This window comes from Panulirus ornatus, chromosome 18 (assembly GCF_036320965.1).
Source record: "Panulirus ornatus isolate Po-2019 chromosome 18, ASM3632096v1, whole genome shotgun sequence".
NCBI lineage: Eukaryota > Metazoa > Arthropoda > Malacostraca > Decapoda > Palinuridae > Panulirus > Panulirus ornatus.
In genome coordinates this window covers 58,866,055-58,874,017 of record NC_092241.1, presented here as the reverse complement: position 1 = coordinate 58,874,017, position 7,963 = coordinate 58,866,055, and positions in this window count along the sequence as shown.

The following is a 7,963-nucleotide window of genomic DNA, read 5'->3' as shown; positions in this document are numbered from 1 at the left end:
GTGTGTGTGTGTGTGTGCCATTCTCCGTCTGTTTCCTGGCGCTACCTCGCTGACGCGGGAAACAGCGTCCGTCTGTACCCTGGTGCTAAAAAACACATACCATGGTCCAAGCCAAGTGATTTCAACTGTTCAGAAACAGGTGTTTTTACCATCACAGTAAAAAGGATATAATACTCTATGCGTGAAGTTGAAAAAGAAAACTGTTGGCAATGCGTTACAGAGTTTTTAAAGTGACAATGTAAAGTCCCTAGTAATAATTTTATCATCATCCAGTGAGTTATTCTGCGTCTTACAACTAACGTCGTATTAAGACACTTGCTGGCTAAGTCCACATTAACATCAGGGGGAATGTATGCTAAGGTCGCAAAATTCCTGTTGAATTTCCATGGCAAATAATACGGTTGTAACGAAAGTGTACAAGTTCTATATTTTCACTGCACTGTTTATCGAATACGGTGAAGCTTTTGCCCCAACGTTCATTAGTAAATACACACACACACACACACACCTACTCCCGAGCTCTTACCTCCTGCTTCAGTTGTCGCCCCGGACCTGGTGGTGATGACCATCAAGCCAGTACGCACTGTCAGGGTCTTTATTCTCTCGAAGCCACGTCTCCAATGAACAAATTATCGATGTTTCGCTATACACGTCATTCCACTTTCACAATGTTGACAATTCACCATCAAGAGGCAGTGGTAACCGCACATCCGGCCTTCTGCATCCCACCCGGGCTCCTTCTTGCCTGCTCTTCTTCCTCCTGGTTTGGTTCACAGCTTCATGCACCTCTCTCAGACTAGCCAGCCATTCGTCTCGGCTGTACATAAGCCGGCCATCTTGATTGTTTACATGTAGGCCACTCACCAGGTTCCAGCCCAGATCCAGCAACTAAACTCCACCATACCAAACATAAACAGGACCCGTAGCACTAATCCAATAAGATTTCTGAGCAACATCTTCTTTAGGTCTTCATGTAACTTGTGTGTAGCGAAGTTGACTTAGTAAGCTATGATATCAGGTAAAATTTCGAAGAATGTAGGAGGAAAATGGACTAGTCGCCAGCTTGAGCAGTGCTCTTTGATTTGTCAGTCTGTTGGGAGTGGTAATGACCGTCACCAGTGTAAAGTAATGACCGTCACCACTGTAATGACCGTCACCACTGTAAAGTAATGACCGTCACCACTGTAAAGTAATGACCGTCACCACTGTAAAGTATTGACCGTCACCACTGTAATGACCGTCACCACTGTAATGACCGTCACCACTGTAATGACCGTCACCACTGTAAAGTAATGACCGTCACCAGTGTAAAGTAATGACCGTCACCACTGTAAAGTAATGACCGTCACCAGTGTAAAGTAATGACCGTCACCAGTGTAAAGTAATGACCGTCGCTAGTGTAATGACCGTCACCACTGTAAAGTAATGACCGTCACCACTGTAAAGTAATGACCGTCACCACTGTAAAGTATTGACCGTCACCACTGTAATGAGCGTCACCACTGTAATGACCGTCACCAGTGTAATGACCGTCACCACTGTAAAGTAATGACCGTCACCAGTGTAAAGTAATGACCGTCGCTAGTGTAATGACCGTCACCAATGTAAAGTAATGACCGTCACCAGTGTAATGACCGTCACCAGTGTAATGACCGTCACCAGTGTAAAGTAATACATTTCATACATAATGAAAATACCAATAATCGATGTATAGAATAGCGCATCCAGAGAATCAGTGGTCTAAATAACAAAATATCTTGAAATTATCATCAGTCAAACTGCGAGTTTGTGAAGGCCTGGCGACTTACAGTAACGTATCATGTCTCAGTTTTGTCTTCCTTATGATGTTAAGACCATAATATATATCGCCTAGTAAGTGGTACAGTTCTGATCTAACGTTATCAGCAATACAAAGTCTTGTAATGATAAACTCTTCTGAACTTTAAAAGATCTCAATATGCTAAAGTCAGATGTTTACGTATACTTACATTATTAGCATATCTATATTGTGATTGGAATATCATCTAATCTTTGTTTCGCTGTTGTTGTAAGTACTTGTAAGTATTTGTAAGTGCTCCACCAGTTCACACACAAGACAGAGCACCCCGCCCACACTCACTCATGTTCGTCACCACATGACCCTGGCTGACCCAATAACACCATGCCCCCCCCCCACACACACACACGCACACACAGTCAACTCGTTCCTCTCATAACTTTTGGTTCTCCTCACCCCTAGTTCTCTCTCTCTCTCTCTCTCTCTCTCTCTCTCTCTCTCTCTCTCTCTCTCTCTCTCTCTCTCTCTCTAAGTAGTAGCTGGTATGGAGCCACCAACCAGGAAGGTATATTACCGATACTACACATCTGGGTGCGGTGGAGGGGGGGGTTAGTGACGGTCGCGTAGTCAACCAGCAGTTCAGCGATGGCTGTCAAGTGTCACTCCGTTCACCCAGGTAACTCTAGCTTTTCTTTCTATTTTACCTATACGTTGGCTGCTGGTTTTTAGTCCACAAACATACAATCTCGCCATCACATACACAGCACTTGCCAATACATGATTTACACAACCAGTTTTTTGTGACTGCAATTTTGTGCTGTGAGTGCTACGCGCTGGCACTGCCTTTTGGAAAAACTTCGTCGTAGATACTGGGTCATCTCTTTAGTCAAAGTACACAAACGTAACTATTAGTTCACTATAATGATGTATGAAACATTACCAAGTGGGCAAAGAACAGACACTTACTTAAATGTTCACTCACTGTATAATGTAAACTGTGGAGGTATTGTACATATACAGTACATAAAGCAACGAGACACCATGGAGAAAATAAGAAAATGTATCAAATAACTTCTACCGTAAAGAAAGTTCACATCAGAAACATGTAAACATGTGTGAGGACAATGTGTTCAGTAGTTGTGTGTCACACGGACGATAACTGGTCATCATGACACATGACAATGTAGTCAGCTGGTCTGCAGGTGACACGAGACACTAAACCGTGGAAAATGAAGAAAACGTAGGTTATGTACTAATGGGCGGAAGAACCTAATGGAATCTAACAATGAGAAATTCAAATTAGGTAAACTGCAACTAACATTATCCTTGTCTCTCTCCCCACCCCTGCCAGCCTCTCTCTTACCCTGGCTTTCCCTACCACTGGCTGTCTCCTGACTGCATCTCGTGCCTCCCTCCCTCCCCCTCGAGCTCTCTCCCTACCCCTGGTCATCATTACCCATCCTCTCCTCTCCCCAGACCTGGTTTTCCTCCTACCTCTAGCTTTCTTCAGTAACCTAGGCTCCCCCCCCCCCCTCTCTCTCTCTCTCTCTCTCTCTCTCTCTCTCTCTCTCTCTCTCTCTCTCGGAAGGTAATTTTGCGCAAATAGGTCATTGAAAGATAACAATATTCTGATGACGCCGTCCACATGTCCAGTAGGGAAGGTGATACATGATATGAGAAAAATGGCACGAAGGTTAAAGGTCTTGGGAGTCATCATTACTGAGAAACCAGAGTTGACACATACAGCATCTGATAAGATAACGCTATCATGCTAAGGAATTAATGATATGATACAAAGAATTCCTGCTATCACAGAGAGAAAAACCGAAGCATGAAAATGTTCACTAAATACGTCAAAAGCAAAAAAAAAAAAAAAAAAATGCGGTGTTGGTAACCATCCAAACAAGAAGAGAAAAAGTTGTAGAGAAATCAGAGGCATTTCACGAGCAGAATCCTGGAGATGGAACATTTGAACAGTCACGAAAACTTGAGAAAACCCCAGTCAAGAATATAAATATATGTACAACTTATGAACCACTTTATATTGATCATGATCACGACGAGGCTGGTTGCCGGCGTTACTTCCCAGGTGTTAATGCTGTATATACCACACACACACATTCCGTCGGCCACGAAGAATCAATCGCTCGAGCAGTTATTCCTGTGTGTCATGCCTCTGCCTGCCATGGACAGAGCACTGATGAAATTCGTCAGAGAATCAGGAAGACTAATATATGTAGTCTACATTCAGCTTGTCAGGTGGATGCGTCCATTTTCTTGTCCCATCATGTCCTTGACACCTGCTGTTATATGGCAAGCAAACATCCTCCCTCACCAGCAGCTGTACCTCCGGTATGTTCTACAATTTCCAACTTTTTTTGTTTTTACCAGTACGTCAACATATAATTATCTGGTCAAACAAGTGGTGTTCCACGATCGCTAGAGACGTGGAGAAGGAAAGTCACCAAACTCACTTTCAAGTTGACATAGTTGTTACCTCAAGTTATGCTAGGCTGTGATACCTTACAGAAAAATATCAGGCTGGTCATCCTGTGTCGTCGACTGGTGACGTGTTAAACCCACGTAACAATGTCCGCTGTTTTTTATATGCAGCTTCGCCTCTTCCATTGTAGTAGCCAAGTGTTCCCATTAACTTCTTCAATATGTCTGACGAATCAGTCTTTCTGACATTCAAATAAAGCGTTTCTGATATAATATGTAAATATAGGATAAGCATTTAGTTCTACAGTTGATACTGTTGTTCTGAATCTGAAGTGGACACAGTTATAAAGACTGTATCAAAGACTGTACAATGGAATGTGGGGGACCGGGGCAAACAGCTTGTGGCAGGACCTTTCCTAAATCCGGAGTAAGATTTTTGGGTGGTTATATGCATCTATAAATTCCTATTTATAAAAAAGATATATTCAAACAAATTGGAACGGTCGAACAAAAACATTTATTACTATGATTGGAGAAACAGTGAACAAGTTGGTGTACACTCCCTCCCCTTCATCAGTCACTCACCTGCTTTTAATCATCTCAAAATATGGACCTTTGTTGGATGTGCCAAATGTGAAAGACCCCGAGCACACGTAACTTATGCCCGTTAGTTTGTCTTCTCTGGTAAGATTACTGTGACAGGCTTTGTTAAACTGAACGTAGCTATTGACTCTCGTAATGTGAGTGACAAGATTTGCCGTCCAGTCTGTTTATTGCTACAATCAGTGCCTTATCATATGATCATAATCATCGTCTGGGTTAATGGCTCCCCGAGATTTTGATCCAAGTTTAAAGCATTCATTCTTATTGTTACAGAACAAGCCTAGTCTTTGGGATGAAGTAGTGATGGTTCCCTGGAAGATTGTCGTTTTTTATGAGATGATGCAGACTGTTGACTTGTCAGGTAGATGGTCCAGCGTTTCTTGTAGGCAAATATGGCAAGAAAGTAAGAATAAAGAGTGCAGATTAATGAAGAAGAAATAATCAAATCTGCTTAGATGTTGTAAACCTTATTTACAAAGGTAGGAAGGCTATGGGAAGAAGAATGGCAGAAGGGGGATTTAGAATTACCACAGCACTGCTGCTGTACCAGGGAAGAAAATCACCAAACAGCCAGTCTTTGTGTGGCTGTTCTGGTCTTCACACACAGCCTCTGGGAAGTAGCAGCCACAACTATAGGGGGAATTTCTCTCATTTTTGTAAGTTTGCTGCTTTCACAAGTGTTTCCGAAGGTTGTGAATCTTTTGCTTCCATGAGTTGGGAATATAGAGATTCTTGACAGGAATCTTGCACATTTAGGCCCTCGTATGATCGCTCATGTGAAGGGCATTGTTTGCTGGTATAACCAATCATTCCCCCATTTGTTCGTCTTCATGACCTCCCATATTACCGGCACAACCTTCCTTGCTCAACACCAACATATTTTCCAGAAAATCTATCACCGCAACATCCAGCAAATTCTATCCTGCCAAAGAAATGGATGAATTCTTGGCATCTGAGTATGACGTTTTACCGATTAGCGTGTAGTAACTTCCTAGCGTATCTCCTAACACATCACAGGACCAAAACGACACTATTAATTTCATATCTTCTCATCTTGAGACGTCATCTTGGAGTCGATGTCTAATTTCTAGACGATGCTAGGTACCGTTTTATCGACTATCTCTGTAACTATTTTGGTGAGCATGTTTATGTTTTATAGTCAAAAGGAGACATCCTAGAATAACATTGAAACAGTAAGTAACACAGAATTATCAGTCTACACCATCATGTAAGTACATTCTTATACATGGTGTTCACTGTGAGAGGCCTGCAACGTGCTGATTTTAGTTTTGGAGTGCCATCATCATGCACAGTCAGCCAGGTAACTTCTACCCCACATGCATGACGCCCCTTTTGTAGGAGTCTTCTTCCTTTCTGAGATAATACAGAAAACATTTAGTAACTCATTTTCACATTTGATTATTACTTCAGCTGAAAAATGACACAGACTTGCAGTGTTCTGACCTCTTTTAGAATGATACAGTGGAAAATATTTACCTGGATATTCTTCTTGCTACATTGAAAATACAGAAGTCGGTATGGCAAAAGTTGTCATATGACTATCATACATTTGTGTTTCCATGAGGAAATGTAGAAACATAACCAAAGGTCAATACATAACCAGACAAATCGAGAACTTAAAAAGCGAACTTACCTAATAGTTTTTAATCATTATCTGCAGTAAACGTACCATAGATAGATAAGTAATCAATACTTCTGTTTACCAGAGATATATATCATATCTCAAAGTTTTCCTGAAGGTAACTCATTCACATTGATAAGGCAAAACATATTTCATTCTGATGCATGAATGGTATACATAATGGTAATAACAAAGATAATTCTGTGATGCCTTTCGAAATGTGTCGTCCGTTGGTAGGATTCACCTTCCCGAAACAGAAAAACATATTCCTAAACGTCTTCACCGAATTATAAAAGGCGAACATATTTCAGTGATACTACGTTTGACCTAGGATTGGCGGAATGCTTGCATAGTGCCATTGTACAAAGGCAAAGGGGATAAAAGTGAGTGCTCAAATTACAGAGGTATAAGTTTGTTGAGTATTCCTGGGAAATTATATGGGAGGGTATTGATTGAGAGGGTGAAGGCATGTACAGAGCATCAGATTGGGGAAGAGCAGTGTGGTTTCAGAAGTGGTAGAGGATGTGTGGATCAGGTGTTTGCTTTGAAGAATGTATATGAGAAATACTTAGAGAAGCAAATGGATTTGTATGTAGCATTTATGGATCTGGAGAAGGCATATGATAGAGTTGATAGAGATGCTCTCTGGAAGGTATTAAGAATGTATGGTGTGGGAAGCAAGTTGTTAGAAGCAGTGAAAAGTTTTTATCAAGGATGTAAGGCATGTGTACGTGTAAGAAGAGAGGAAAGTGATTGGTTCTCAGTGAATGTAGGTTTGCGGCAGGGGTGTGTGATATCTCCATTACTGTTTAATTTGTTTATGGATGGGGTTGTTAGGGAGGTGAATGCAAGAGTTATGGAAAGAGTGGCAAGCATGCAGTCTGTTGTGGATGAGAGAGCTTGGGAAGTGAGTCAGTTGTTGTTCGCTGATGATATGGCGCTGGTGGCTGATTCGTGTTAGAAACTGCAGAAGCTGGTGACTGAGTTTGGTAAAGTGTGTGAAAGAAGAAAGCTGAGAGTAAATGTGAATAAGAGCAAGGTCATTAGGTACAGTAGGGTTGAAGGACAAGTCAATTGGGAGGTAAGTTTGAATGGAGAAAAATTGGAGGAAGTGAAATGTTTTAGATATCTGGGAGTGGATTTGGCAGCGGATGGAACCATGGAAGCGGAATTGAATCATAGGGTGGGGGAGAGGGCGAAAGTTCTGGGTGCGTTGAAGAATGTGTGGAAGTTAAGAACATTATCTTGGAAAGCAAAAATGGGTATGTGTGAAGGAATAGTGGTTCCAACAATGATATATGGTTGCGAGGCGTGGGCTATAGATAGAGTTGTGCGGAGGAGGGTGGATGTGCTGGAAATGAGATGTTTGAGGACAATATGTGGTGTGAGGTGGTTTGATCGAGTAAGTAATAATAGGGTAAGAGAGATGTGTGGAAATAAAAAGAGTGTGGTTGAGAGAGCAGAAGAGGGTGTTTTGAAATGGTTTGGTCACATGGAGA